This window comes from Canis lupus, chromosome 24 (genome assembly GCF_003254725.2).
Source record: "Canis lupus dingo isolate Sandy chromosome 24, ASM325472v2, whole genome shotgun sequence".
Lineage (NCBI taxonomy): Eukaryota > Metazoa > Chordata > Mammalia > Carnivora > Canidae > Canis > Canis lupus.
In genome coordinates, this window is record NC_064266.1 from 14184959 (window position 1) to 14199891 (window position 14933).

Sequence of the window (14933 nt, forward strand, 5' to 3'; positions counted from 1 at the left end):
GATAAAGGAAATTTCTAAAGGAATTTTTATATGTTAACGTAGACTTACAGGATCCTGGAGGTCGGGCTAAGATTGCTTTTTGCCCTTAGCAAAATATAAACATCAAGGCAGTTGAGTCTGTAGAGGAATGTCCCTCTGCCTGTTTCAAGGACTTGTCAATGTGCTGCCCCAGGCTTGTGCTTTGTCCTCAGCTCGCCCTGTTCCCCCATCAGATTCTGTAGATCAGAAAACTGGGTGTGATTTAGCTGGGGTCTTCTGTCTCAAGATTTCTCCCAGAGCTGCTGCAATGGTGTTAGGCTGGAGTCAACTCAAGACTCCACTGGGGGAGAGTTTGCCCATATGATTCTTGGCAGGATTCGGTTCCTCACAGGAACTGAATGCCAGAATTCAGTAGCTGAGCTGAGTTCTCCTTGAGTTGTCACATGGCATCTCTCTAGGGCAGTTTAGAACATGGCCTTGGCTTGCATTAGTGAGCAGGAGAGAGTCAGAACAAGCAAAATGAAAGCCAGTCTTCTCTAACATATCTTGGAAGTGATATCCTATCACCTTTGACATATCCTATTTTCTGGAAGCAAGTCATTAAGTCCAGCCTACATTCAAGAATAGGGTAATTACATAAGGCATGGAAACCCATAATGAAAGAGGACCACTGGGAGGCATTTCAGAGCCTAGAACATGAACCTGAAACTCTCCTGAGACAAAGCATAGCTTTTCCTATGTTGCCCCAGAATCTTATATTTTTATATACTTTCTAGTAAAGGGCATTCCATCTCCTGATCCCCTCCAGCAAATTATGTGAAATGCAAATGTATTTCACAGGAAAGTTATGTACCAGAGCAGCTGTGATAATCCAGGAATATAAATCATCTTTAGATTCAATACACATGTAGTAAAGGCTATTTAATTTTTCTTTGGGGATTGAAGGGTAGAGAAGAATATTTAGTATTTCAGAAGTATCCAGAACACAAAAGGGACTACCACAGGAGAAAAGGTCTGCACAGTGACCCTGAGTACGTTGGGGAGAAGATGAAACCCCACAAGGGAACAATGAGGGAAGGAAGACGGGTTTTTGTCTAGGGCAGTCCTGCCATCACAGTTTTCAGGAGCATCAGTTTTTTGAAACCACACATTGACCATATCCTTCTTTTGCTTACAAGTTTCTTTTTGCTTTCTCTCGATACATAGATTGCTGAGGCCACTTTCAGGTAATTAACTGGAACAATGGAAACCTGAGTGAGGTAGAAGGGCCCAGAGTGCCCCCTTTCCCCTGGTTGAGTACAACAGGCCCATTAGGTGACCCAGCAGACAGTGTGTGCTTTGCTGTCCTGCCCACTGCTCCATTGCAGTGTATTCAATAAACTTCTATCTTCTCTGTTCTGTCTTGGATGAATCCTTTCACCTCCCGGACCACCACCCTCCACAAGATGTGGTCACCCCACACTGGTGGTGCCTGACATCCGATTGGGAGACCCCATATACACAATCAAAACCTTTTAGTCCTCTCAGAGCTCTCTCTATGTGCTTTTTCAGCCTATTCTGCAATGACATATGCTCCTTTGTTCCATTTCAGTAAAATTGACCTAAGGAAATGAGAAACCCCCCTGATCAAGAAAGCCCTTCCCTCTGTGTCTACTTATTTGCACCCTCTTAGCTACATTCAGAGTCTCACTATGAATCTTTCTATGTCACCAACCCTCAAACTGCCATGGTTTTTGTAGCTTATCCTATTAATTTAAAACTTAATGGTGTACCATCCCAAAGCCTCTCATTTATTATTGCTCTTTGTCAATTTATAACATATCTTTTTGATGTTTATGTCTCATTTCCCTACATATGCTTGAAATTTTTTTAAGGGGAAAAAACTTCTATATTTTTTCTGTAGTTTTAGAGTTTCACGTATTGATGGTCTTTGATGCGAAGTTTAGAAATAGGTCAGTTAGGGCAGCCTGGGTGGCTCAGTGGTTTAGCACCTGCTTTCAGCCCATGGCGTGATCCTGGAGCCCCAGGATCGAGTCCCACATTGGGCTCCCTGTATGGAGCCTGCTTCTCCCTCTGCCTGTCTCTGCCTGTGACTCTTTCTCTCTCTGTGTATCTCTCATGAATAAATAAATAAAATCTTAAAAAAAAATAGGTCAGTTAAAATAAACATACAAAACAAAACAAAAATACCTTATGCAGTCTTTGGTATAGCTAATGTGGATCTACACTCCTTAACACTACATTAGAGAAGATCAAATATTTTTAAGCTTGACATCTTACAGATCAGCTGTATCATACCTATTTGTCATACAGTGTTCTCCAGTGCACACCCCACTCCCATGCTCAGTACAGAACTTAATAGCCATGAGTGCAGGGACTTCCTGTTTGGTTCAATGCTTTCTCCCAGAGCCTAGAATAATGGGACTGGCACATTATAGGTCCTCAATAAACGTTGTTAGATAAATGAAGATCATAATTCACTGTTGCCAAATATAAATTCCTGATATTTATAAGTGACATTATTTTTATTTTTTAGGTTTATTTTTTTTAATAATCTCTACAGACAACATGGGGCTTAACTCACAACCCCAAGATCATGAGTCCCATGGTTTTCTGACTGACCAGCCAGGTGCCCCATAAGTGGCATAATTTTTACATTTAAGAGTGACAAACTAAAGAAATGAAAGCACAACATATCTATGAGAATTCCATATATAAATTAGGTGGTATCTCCTATCAGTGAGGTAATTAAATATTCATCAAATGATACTGGGACAACAGATTTACAGATTTTCCAACTTCCCACTCACAACTCAAAAAAATTGATTCCAGATGGATTAAAATCTAAATAATATCAACAAAATCTGAAAAAAATGAAGGAATATGTCTGTGACTTTGGGAAAGTCCTTAAAATGTTAGTGAGAAAAAATTCAATAAATTTTAATCTTCAGTTTTAAAATTAACTATTAAAATAATTATAGAATATATCATTATTAAAGTTAAAAGACAAATAATAAAATAGAGAAAATCATAACACAAATTCAATAGATATCCAGGACATGTAAATAACTTTTTTAATTCATCAAGAAAATACTTTTATAACCTATAGCTAAAAGATAAACACTATAATAACCTTCAACAAAACCACTGCATTTCTTCTTTCATAAACATAGAATTCCAAGGCAGGAAGTGGAACTGACCAATAACTATATAGAAGATATGTTCAGTTGTACTCATTACCCAGGGCACTGAAAATTCAAACAAATTTGATGCAATGATTTGTATCGACTTGGCAAAAATTGAAATGTTTGTTCACCCGAAGTGTTGGCAAGGGTGGGAGACACATTAACTTTCATGCATGACTGGTGAGAATAATGTAGTACAGCCATTTGGAGGAGAACTTGGCAGGGTTTCCTAAAAATTAAAATTTGTGCCCCCTTTAACCAAATAATTCTGCTTCCGGTTTTGTTGAAAAAACATGACAGTTGTGCAGAGAGGTACATTTAAGGAATGGTTAAATAAAACTGGTTAAATCTCTCCTATGAAAGAACTAAATACGATAGTTAAAAAGAAATTAGTTGTTCTGTATGTTCTAACAAGGAAAGATCTCTAAAACATTTCTATGTGTCCCATACAACAGTAATACAACCATATGAAATCATTCTTATACCGAAGGTCCCCACATATTTCCAATTATATATTTCTCTTAGGGAATTTAGAAAAGACGAAATGCAAATGGCCAATAACTATATGAAAATATGTTAAACTACACTTGTTACCTATACTTTTGTAAGTGCATGAATGCATACACACACACCCATACACACATACACTCATATATACACATAGCAAAAGAGATGTCCGGATACACTGGGAAGGAGCTGGGATTGGATTGATATGTGCTTTATAATAATAATAATAATAGTAATAACCATATATACTACTCTATATGTAATATTTATATTGGTCTCTGCCCTCAGTTTCTGACACACAGAGCTCCTAAAACCTTGTAAATTCCTAAGTGGTAGGAGCACTAAGAGCATATTTTGTTCTAATATTTGGCCTTTGAGCCTGGTTCCTAACACAGGGCTCCTAAAATCCTCGTAAGTTCCTAGATGATAGGAATGCCTTTTGTTTTAATGAAGCACCTCTGGGTGGGCTTCTGGATGGTCCTGGATGAGGGCTGGTCACCAGAAAGGAAATGCCATGCTTAGAAGCTTGAAATTTTCATCCCTACCTCTCATTCTCTTGAGAAGAGAGAAGGGCTGGACATAGAATTAATAATTGATCATGCCTATATGAGGATGCTTCCTTGAAATTCCAATAGTATGGTGTTTGGAGAGCTTCCAGGTTGGTGAACACATTATGTACTGGTAGGGTAACACATCCCAACTCCACAGGGACAGAAGCTCCCATGCTTGGGATCCTCCCAGATCTTGCTTTATGTATCTCTTCATCTGGATATTCATTTGTATCCTTTATCATATCCTTTAATAAGCTCATAAACATTAGTGTTTCCCTGAGTTCTGTGAGCCAGTCTAGCAAATTAATCAAACCTGATGAGGGGGTCTTGGGAAACTCCTATTTGTAGCAAAATCAGATGAAAGTTGTGGGTAACCTTGGGAACCTACTACTTATGATTGGCATCCGCAGTATGGTGGGAGCAGTCTTGGGGACCGAGCCCTTATGTCCAGGTAGATAGTATCATAATGGAGTTAAATTGTAGGACACCTAGCTGATGTTGTGGAGAATTGCTTGGTATGCGGAAAGACCTCCATGCATTTGTTGACCAGAACTGTCAGAAGTGAAGTGTCAGCCGTGTTAAAGTACAGGAGGCATATAGAAAGGAAAACTGAAATTTTTTCCAATACACTATTCAAAAGAGCTTTTGTTTTATTTGCTATTCTAATCACAAAATCTGGCAATGGAATTCATGTATTAATCCACATGACAAAAATAAATTAAATTAAATTAAAAGCCATAGGGGAATATAAATGAATAAATTAATTGGAAGTGTTACTCCTACTAAACAAATTTAGAAATCCCTGTTGCTCATTTTCCTCCCAGGCTTTGCCTATGGGAGATTAGACAGGCATTTCCAGAAAGCCGGAAAGATATGTATGCTCATGACACTAGATTTTTTCTTCCCCTAGTGTTTAAGGCTCTTGATAACTCCCTGTTCATGATTCTGACTTCAGTCAGTGGTCTCCTGGGGCTAGACAGACACAGGAATGCAGCTGCTTGACTTCTCTGAGAGTCAAAAGAAGTTCATAACCAGTGTCCTCCAGCAGAATACTCACTGCCTGGTAATTAACTAAAAAATTGATAATTTTCAAAAATGGAACCTAGAACACCATTTTTTCAGTTGAAGATCTATTTTTACATCTTTGTATAATAAAAGAATGTCTTTCAAAGACAAAAATTTATCCTGGGTAATGACTTAGTTCCCAGTATTCTTATCGTTTGCCAGAATAAAAATAAAAACAATCAGTGATAAGCTTTATTTTCATTCTGGAAATTATCATATGCATTTTTAAAGGCTTTTGCATGAAATATTGAACCCCTCTAAAAATGTAGGCCAGATCTACTATTTAAGCATCTGAAAAGTTACTGCTCCTCCTAACCTAACCACGGATAGTTGCCCATGGTTGGGTAACCTCGGTCTTGTTTGTTTGTTTGTTTGTTTGTTTGTTTGTTTTAATCATTTTTTGTCAAGTGTATTATCAATTATTGGGAACTGGTTGATACTAGTTCTCAAGTCCTTAGATGTTTGAAATCAATTCCTTAAATATTGCTTTATGACTTGCATTCTTTTGTAATGTTTCATATTTTCTAAATATGTTAGGTATATGCTTTTAAATATACTGCTGTGCTTCAATTCTTTTTTTCTTTTTTAAGTTTTTTTATTTATTTATGATAGTCACAGAGAGAGAGAGAGAGAAGCAGAGACACAGGCAGAGGGAGAAGCAGGCTCCATGCACCGGGAGCCGGACGTGGGATTTGATCCCGGGTCTCCAGGATCGTGCCCTGGGCCAAAGGCAGACGCCAAACCGCTGCGCCACCCAGGGATCCCTCAATTCTTTAAAATAATGATAATGGGTTCTTTCCATATATCAATGGCCACTTTAGTGAGTGGGAAGAAAAGTGATTTCTAATAATATTACCAAAAATTAAATCTCTTTCTACCTTTGGAATCTATATAGGAAATTCCTTCCTTCTCTCTCCTTCTCTTTTAAGTTCTCTCTTACTCTGCCTCTGTCTTTTTTACTTTAGGTCTGAGTCTGAAATATAGAAATTGGTATCGCCCTATATTCAAAATTCTTGAAAGTGAAAGGATTTGCTAATGCCTAATTGTTTCTATAGTTGCCAAGTTTGGCTCAAAGTAAAATCATTAAGGGGATAAAAGGGGAAGAGATTATATAATAATCATTTTAGTTTTGAATGTAGACATCAATTGAAAGGACACTCCATTAATTAATAATTATGCATCTGGAGAATTTCCAGAAATATAACTTAGAAAAGGCCCAATCAGCGAGGACTAAAGAGGCAGACATCTTTTCTAAGCTTGAGTACATGCCCTTTCTCCAAAATGGCTGCTTCTAGTTGGTATTTATAAAGTTTACCAAAGTAGAAGACATAAAACTTACACTACACGATAAAGAAAATGTGTTTCAAGGCCTCTCGGCTATTTATAGCTTTGGCAAAATCACAGTCATCTGAGTTATATCAAAAGAAAAAGCCAGGAACTGACTAACCTTGGTTATCTCTTCCAAGTATGCAATAGGCCTGCTTCTGATAAATTCCACTCCGAAACTTTTATTTTAAAAAATCCCTGCAGGTCTACAGACTGTTAGCTTTGTGAATTGCACACAAATTACCCATGTTCTTACTCTGAGCTCTGATAATGAACAATGTGTGTTTATATTTGTGTAAAATTAGAAACAATATACTCATGGTGGAATTCACTTTTTTTTATTCTACAGCCTTTCCTGCCTAAAATTGTACAGGAGGTCAAGAACAACAGTCTTGTCATGTTTGTCTTCCTGTCCCCAGTACTTGGCACTGTGCCTGGCATGAGGTGGGTACTGAGTAAAGAACTGGTTATCCATTAATGTTGAATATGCATTATTCATATACATTCATGTAAATGTATTATTATGTGCTGTGTCTGTTTTTTTTAGTGAATGTAGGATAAACTTCAAATTTATGGGTGGAAACATGGGACCATATCTACAATGGGGCTAATTTTGCAACCTAAATCAAACCTTTCAGTGCTCTGCAGGTTATCTAACCTTCACTGAACCTGCCATTTGCTTTTCTCTGCCAATCCAAAGCCCGGGGTGATAACAATGGTTTTTTAAAAGTGTGTTTTAGGGGATCCCTGGGTGGCTCAGCGGTTTAGCACCTGCCTTTGGCCCAGGGCGCAATCCTGGAGTCCCGGGATCGAGTCCCACGTCAGGCTCCCGTGGAGCCTACTTCTCCCTCCTCCTGTGTCTCTGCCTCTCTCTCTCTATGTCTATCATAAATAAATAAATAAATCTTAAAAAAAAATAAAAGTGTGTTTTAAATATTGGTCATTTAGACAAATTTTTAATACTCGAAGGTGCTGTAAGAAGGGAATCACTTGGTTTCTCAGAGCTAATCACAGATGGAGAAGATGAACAAATTTGTATAGGGAGCACTGGATCTCCTGGGAGGAAGGAATCCAAACATTTCCTACTAAGTGAGGTTCAAAATTAGAGAGATTCATTCACAAATCTGAACCACAGTGACAACCCCTAAGACCTAGTAGCAAAGAAGGACTACAGAAAAGTTGGAAGTTATAAGTCTGCAGAGACATGGATTCAAAGTTCAGCTCCAATATTAGAGTGTAGCAGGGGATTGGGGGGGGGGGGTGGGAAATCTATGATTCTGGGCTGAGTTATTTTAAAGAATAGAATTGAGTCTTCCTCAAACTGGAGAAGCCACTGTGCATAAACAGAAAGGACTAGTCACTGAGAATTCTAATAGCCAGAATTTGTCTCTTCTCAACTGATCTTGCCAAGCCAAGAATGTTTTCAGCTATGGTTTTAATGGTAGCAGCAGAACAGCAATCTCTCGTTGGCAAGTTTCTCCCCAACCAGCAAGGATCCTTTCACTAGTGTGGATAGCATCTCACTTGCCTATGGAACATCTTTCTGCAGAGACGATCAGCTGAAGCCATGGTGGACCCTAGAAACTCTGTTCCATGGCAATCTCAGTGTCCACCAAAGAGCAGCCAGTAGCACATCTGTCCCTCCATCACTCTGGGGCTAATGGTACTGGGAAAAAGTGTTTGGGTAAGAACCTAAGAGAACACCAACTCCCTCCTGAACTCAGTTCTACCTTGAGCAAAATCTAGTACCAGTCAAGCTATCACCCTACCACCCATGGTTATATCACAATTAGGAGACAGCAGCTTCTATTGGTAGCCAGCAGCACCCCTCCAACACTGTGAGGCCAAATGTACTGGATTGCTCTCTGTTCTATAGTTATGAGCAGAGATTTCTGGTCTCTCATAGAGCTGAAAAGAGGAATAAACTCCCCTTCAGAACGTGTATTTTATTGACAACTGGGGAATAAAATACAACAGTCGAAAGACTGATTGAAGAATGTAGTTGTTCCATAAGTAATATCAAGTTACCAGGGCTCAATGGTTGAGCATCTGCCTTTGGCTCAGGTTGTGATCCTGGAGTCCTGGGATCGAGTCCCACATCCGGCTCCCCACAGGGAGTCTGCTTCTTCCTCTGCCTATGTCTCTGCCTCTCTGTGTTTCTCATGAATAAATAAATGTTATCTTTAAAAAAATATTGAGTTACCAATTTAATAACCATATGATAGTTTTAAAAATTGACCATGTTAGTAAATCTTATCAAAAGAGCTACAAGAAAAATTGTGACAGTATATAAGCATGTATGGTAGATGAGTTCTGTTAATGTCCCAAATTTTCCACACTTCCTGGCAGGCACACACCTTGGGAGTGCTTTCTTACACTGATTCTGGCTTTGTTCAGGTGGTATTTTTGACCCCAGCAGAGCTTTGAAAAAGCTCTTGGGTATTTTCACTTTATTTCCTGGGCCCCTGCCACTACCACAAGAATGTATTTGGATGAGCCCACGGAAGCATGAGGTATGTGGCCTGGATCTGAATTGTCCCACTGAAGCTATGATAGATCATGCGGTCCCCAGTCAACCCAGAAATTGACAGCAGACACAGGAATGAAACTGAGCAAGATCAGCAGAACCACTAAGGTGAACCGTACACCCATGGGAAATAACAAGTGGTTGTTGTTTTAAGCTTTTAATTATGGTGCAATTCAATGTGTCAATCATTACTATTGATAACAACATCTGTTTATGGTTTTATATTTTTATCTCTTTATTAAAAATCATTCCAAATTTTCAGGTAGTAAAGGCTATATTCTTATCTTATAGTTTTACCTTTTTTTTTTTTAAAGCTAGTCTTTACCTGGTTTTGTTGTGTCTTCTTATAATGTGAATTATGGATTGCTTTTTTCCATATAGAAAACCAAATATCATCCTTCCCTCACAAATTTCACATCCTTTTTATTTCCTTATATCAATGCTTCATGCATGATTTTATTTTCTTTTGTTTTATCCTATTGATCTATTTATTTAGGCATCATTACTATATTATTTTTTAAAAACATTCTTTTAATTATTACAGCTTTATTATGAATCTTGATAATAAACAGGCATGTTATCTTTCTTTGTTTTAAAAATGGTCTTGGAAAAAATAAGGTCTTGGTTATTCCTATACTTTTCCTCTTCTATACAAGTTTTAGAATGAGTTTGTCAAATTCTTTGATAAATTTTGTTTACTATTTTATTGGAATTGACTGCATTCTCTTCCTTGGCTAGAAAGGAGAGAACAGACATCTTTTATATTGAGTTCTTTCATCCAGAATATGATATATCTCACCATTTAATCAGGCCTTTCTTTTGGTTCTTTAATCATTCCTTAAAACAAATTTTCTCCAAAAACAGCTTACACAGTTTTTTTTTTTTCACAGTTTTTTTCAAAGATTTTACTAGGTACCTAGTAGTTTTTGTTACCAGTTTGAATCATATCTTTAATAAATATACTTATAATTGGTTCCAATCCTCTATTTGGGTAAGTCTGGGCTCTTACAATATTGGGTTACAAAAATGGGAAAGAGACATTTCCTGTTTAAGGTATTAAATCTCTTCAGTTTGACCCAATTTTCTGGTATGAAAATACTGATTTAACATAATCTCTCCTATTAACTTGGCAGAAACAGATAAGAATTGTTCCATGAAAATGTGAATGCAATGAGTATCACTTTAATTTATTGCTAAAATTAAATTAGAATTTGTTTAGGCCTTCTCTAATGGAGAGCGTATCAAATTTTTGTGGCTTTATGTTGCCTCCTATATCTGAGCATTCCAGACCTGTGAATCTCAGACTTCTACTACTTCATAGACAAAAATCTTAATGTCTTAAACTCTAATTTGGCTCTTCCTACTGTTTCACCTTGATGAAAAAATGCACCCATTTGTGAGATCTCTTTTTCCTTGTTGATTCTGTTCGGCCATGCTGTGTTGGGATTCTCTTGGCCCTGCAAAGGCCTATCTCTTTCTATGCTCAGGATCTCTTAGCTAAGGCCTCCATAACAGCCAGTCCTTTTCTCCAAAGGTCTTCTCACTGCAAAAGTGATTAGCTGCATGAATCTGCCTCTTAGAAACTCCAAAACAGGGGTGCCTGGGTGGCTCAGTTGGTTAATGCTGGGCTCTTGATTTTGGCTCAGATTGTGATCTCAGGGTCATGAGATTGAGCCCTGTGTCAGGCTCTGCTCTCCTTCTGCCCCTCTCCCTGCTCTCTCTCTCTCTAAAATAAATAAATAAATCTTAAAAAAAAAAAAAAAATTCCAAAACCTTTTCCCCTATTTGTTAGAGAGAGACAAGGAAAACTAATACCACTCTCCCTTTTCAGCCCTCTGAGAGTTTATGAGATTCACATCAAACATCAAGGCCCAAGTGGACAAGCCTGACCTTAGATATGCTAAAGACTTGTCCATCTTTCCAGAAGGTGCACTCATTCTTGATAAGTCACATTTCCTCATCTCAGCTTTTGATTCCTTATCTCAGTTTTTGGTTCCTCATGCCCAGAGACAAGCCTGGGATCATCTTGCTGCAATATACACACTCGCTTGCATGCACGCATGCACACACACACACACACACACACCTACACACACTCTGACAAATTGAATTCTCTATGGGTCTTCTGTCCAGTTTTATTTTTCCCCATTCTCACTAATGATAAGTGATTTGAAACATTTTATAAACAGAACCTAAAATTTGAAAAGATTAGCATAAAATTTTTGAGACAATAGACCAGTGTTCAAAGAAAGTTTATGCTTGTTGGAGATTGATTTTTGTGTCTACCCAGAAATATCTATTCATTCTTTTTTTTATATTTGGAAAATGTTTGTGAAATATTTGTGAATCACTGGCATCAATGATCTCATGTCCTTTACCTAAAAATCTCAAACCAATTCAAAGTGTTGTTACTCTTTTAACAGAAGAGGGAATTGAGACTTTAAAACTATTTGCACAGGGTCCATTAGATTTAAGCAGTAAAATAAGAATATAAACCCATGTCTCTCAGATTATGAGGTCCATGCACATAGCTATTATGTTACAATGTTTCTTCTGCTCATATATTCTGAATTATAAAGCATAAATATACTAAAAACAAAAATTATTTATTTTTTGTATTAGGACCTTATTTGTACAGAACTGAGTTGTGACACTCTAAAGAGTAGCCTACTTTTGTGGCTATATTATTTATTTAACTTATTTAAAAACTGTGTCATGTATTCATCAGCTAACTAGCCAAAACAAAAGCTAAAATTTTGATAATAACCTCTCTAAATATGATCCCTTCCCACCGCACTCTTACATCTCATCACTGTGGATAAGCATTATCCTGAATCCTATGTTCTTAATTTCCAGTGGTTTCCTCTGCCTTACCCAATATCTAAAAGATCTTAACCTTTAGTTGTTTTTAAGCTTTAACACAATTTTTTATTTTAATATAAAATATAATGAAAGTGCTTTCTAAGAATACAGAAAGCAAACATGAATGAGAAAATCATGTCATGATTATTGAGAAATTCTTCCTCAAAAATAATTTTCTTTTTTCTTACTGCACTGGCTATTACGATTCAGGTGAAAGTAATGATAGTAGAGATGTTTATAATTAATTTTATAGAGGGTATTCATATGTTCCTCCATTTAGGATGATGTTTGGTCTAGGTTTATTTTTATTTTTTATTTTTTTATTTTTTTAGGTTTATTTTTAATTGACAAAACTTAAATTTTCCTTCCACTCCTTCTTTAATGAGTTTTTTAAAATAGATATTTAATTTAATTTATTTGACAGAGAGAGAGCCAGAGAGCACAAGCAGGGAGAATGGCAGAGGGAGAGGGAGAAGCAGGCTTCTTGCTGAGCAGGGAGCTGAATGTGGCGCTTGATCCCAAGACCCTGAGATCATGACCTATAACCTGAAGGCAGGTGCTTGACTGACTAAGCCACCCAGGCATCCCTATGAATGTTTTTTTTTTAAATCATGAGTGGGTATATATTTTGTGAGTGCTTATTCTACAACTATCAAAATCACTATATATTTTTCTCTTAATCTGATTAAATATATTTATATATTGTCATAGCTTGCATTCATCTTGGTCATGACATATCATTTTTTAATACACTGATTCAATTTGAATACACTTTGTTTAAAATATTTGCATCTATAATCAAAAGCCAAATGGGTCTGTACATTTTCTATTTTGAGCATTCATAACAGAATTTACCAAAATGTGCCCTTGGATATTAGGCTTTAAAGATGCCCCACACAATACAGTTTACAGAATCACTTTAGTACAATAATTTTGTATTTAGCTTTACCCATCTTAGGGATTTACAACATACATTAACAGTGTGAAAAAGTCCTGGGGTAAAAACATGTACTTAATTCTGTTTCCCAATCCAGTTTGACTCCAAAACTTTCTTTTTCCTAAACAGTGTCCTGTTGAGAATATAGGGAATTGCTGAGTTAGTGGGAACAGAATACTTTAGAAAAGATATAAAAGGGTTCCTTTGACCTTTATGAAGTCCTATTTTTGGTGCCATGGGGGACACCCCATCAATGAGTGCAAAATTGTCAATTTGCTTTGTTTTAGCCTAGGCATAAAATCCTGATGTTCAGTATATATTTTATGATAGTCACACAGAGAGAGAGAGAGAGAGAGAGAGGCAGAGACACAGGCAGAGGGAGAAGCAGGCTCCATGCACTGGCAGCCCGACATGGGATTCAATCCCAGGTCTCCAGGATCACACCCTGGGCCAAAGGCAGGCGCCAAACTGCTGTGCCACCCAGGGACCCCTGATGTTCAGTATTAATAGCAGTATACTTTTGCAGAAAGTTCATTTTATGCCATTTTATCTTGATCAGGGAGCATAGTCCAAATCCAGTTAAGTCAAATAGGGTTTCTTATTTAATCAAGACAGCTGGTCAATGTAGCACAACTAACCTCAAATAATGAATGGACATAGAGGCAAGTTTTATCAGGTCCAGTATGCTAGAATTACACACTAGTATATGTAATAGGAGTGTTGTTGTTTGAACATCTGTAAACCCTCAGATTGCCTATAGTGGTTCTGGGCGCCCATGCCTCTGATTTATGTGTTTTGCTCCAACAACTCATACCTATAATTTTCCTCAAAGGACTACTGCTAGACTATTTCACTGGGTTCTTGGAGAGTCAGAAGTAACTGGGTTTTCATGTTTCCCTAGAGGCAATCCGTAGCAATGACTGACAGGCCCAGGAGTATAATAAGAACCACTCCCTTTGTCTTAAGCAGGGAAAAAACTCTAATTTGTGACTCACTCCAGAGCTCCTAATGGGATCAGATCAAGGACAAAACTTCACCTGAAATCATACCATTGCTTAGCTTTCTCCCTTTCTTTATTCTGTTTCTACCACCTTCTTACTAGCTTCCCCTGGGAACGCCTACTTAATAAATCATTTGCATATGTACACTGGTCTTAGGGTTGCTTCTGGAGAAGACAATTTAAGACACCATGTAATATGTCGAGTATCATTAACTAATAGGATTCAGTATCAGTGCTCAGTTTTTTAGCCCTCTGTCATTTGTTGATACCATGGCTTAATCTGAGAAATATTCTTGATCAGGACAGAAATATAAGGACTTTTTTGTTTTCTTTTGTTTTAAAGATTTTATTTATTCATGAGAGACAAAGAGAGAGAGAGAGGCAGAGACACAGGCAGAGGGAGAAGCAGGCTCCATGCAGGGAGCCTGATGTGGGACTTGATCCGGGAACTCCAGGATCACACCCTGGGCGGAAGGTGGCGCTAAACTGCTGAGCCACAGGGGCTGCCCTATAAGGACCTTTGTGACTAGTTTTCCTGTCACTAGGGGAAAAGAAAGCACAAGAGAGAAGGCCTATGAAATCATTTCTATTTTAAAGACCTTAATATTTTTCACTCTTTGGTGACCATCTAGCTACTACTAGAGACCGTTACCTGAATTTATTAAATTTTTGTTATAGCTTAATCAGTAGATGTGGCACATGACTACAGTCTATTGCTCTTTATAGGGACTGAATAATATCACTAAAAGATTTTCAATGCCTTCATGGCTTGTGTTTCTTCCCTTACTTATCTTTCAAAGATACAGCCACGTAAACAAAGGAAGAAGAAAAAGAAGAGAACTAAATAAAAGTATGAGCTACTGTCCCTTTTGATGACTCATTAAATATTGTCACAGTCAACTCATTAGTGTAAAAACTCCCATAAGATCAGATGACATTTTCCTTTCAAGAATTGACCTTAAGTAATGACAGGTTGAAAAAGAACTGAGCAGAA

At 37.5% G+C, this 14933-nt stretch overlaps 1 long non-coding RNA gene across 2 annotated transcripts in view; it reads left to right on the forward strand.

The window, feature by feature from the left end:
• Positions 1 to 14933, forward strand: part of LOC112673610 (uncharacterized) — a 65211-nt gene that overhangs the window by 35462 nt on the left and 14816 nt on the right. For both annotated transcript variants that reach the window (XR_003144932.3, XR_003144931.3), the window contains exon 3: positions 6963 to 7057. This is a non-coding gene — a long non-coding RNA (uncharacterized LOC112673610). The remainder of the gene's footprint in view (positions 1 to 6962; positions 7058 to 14933) is intronic.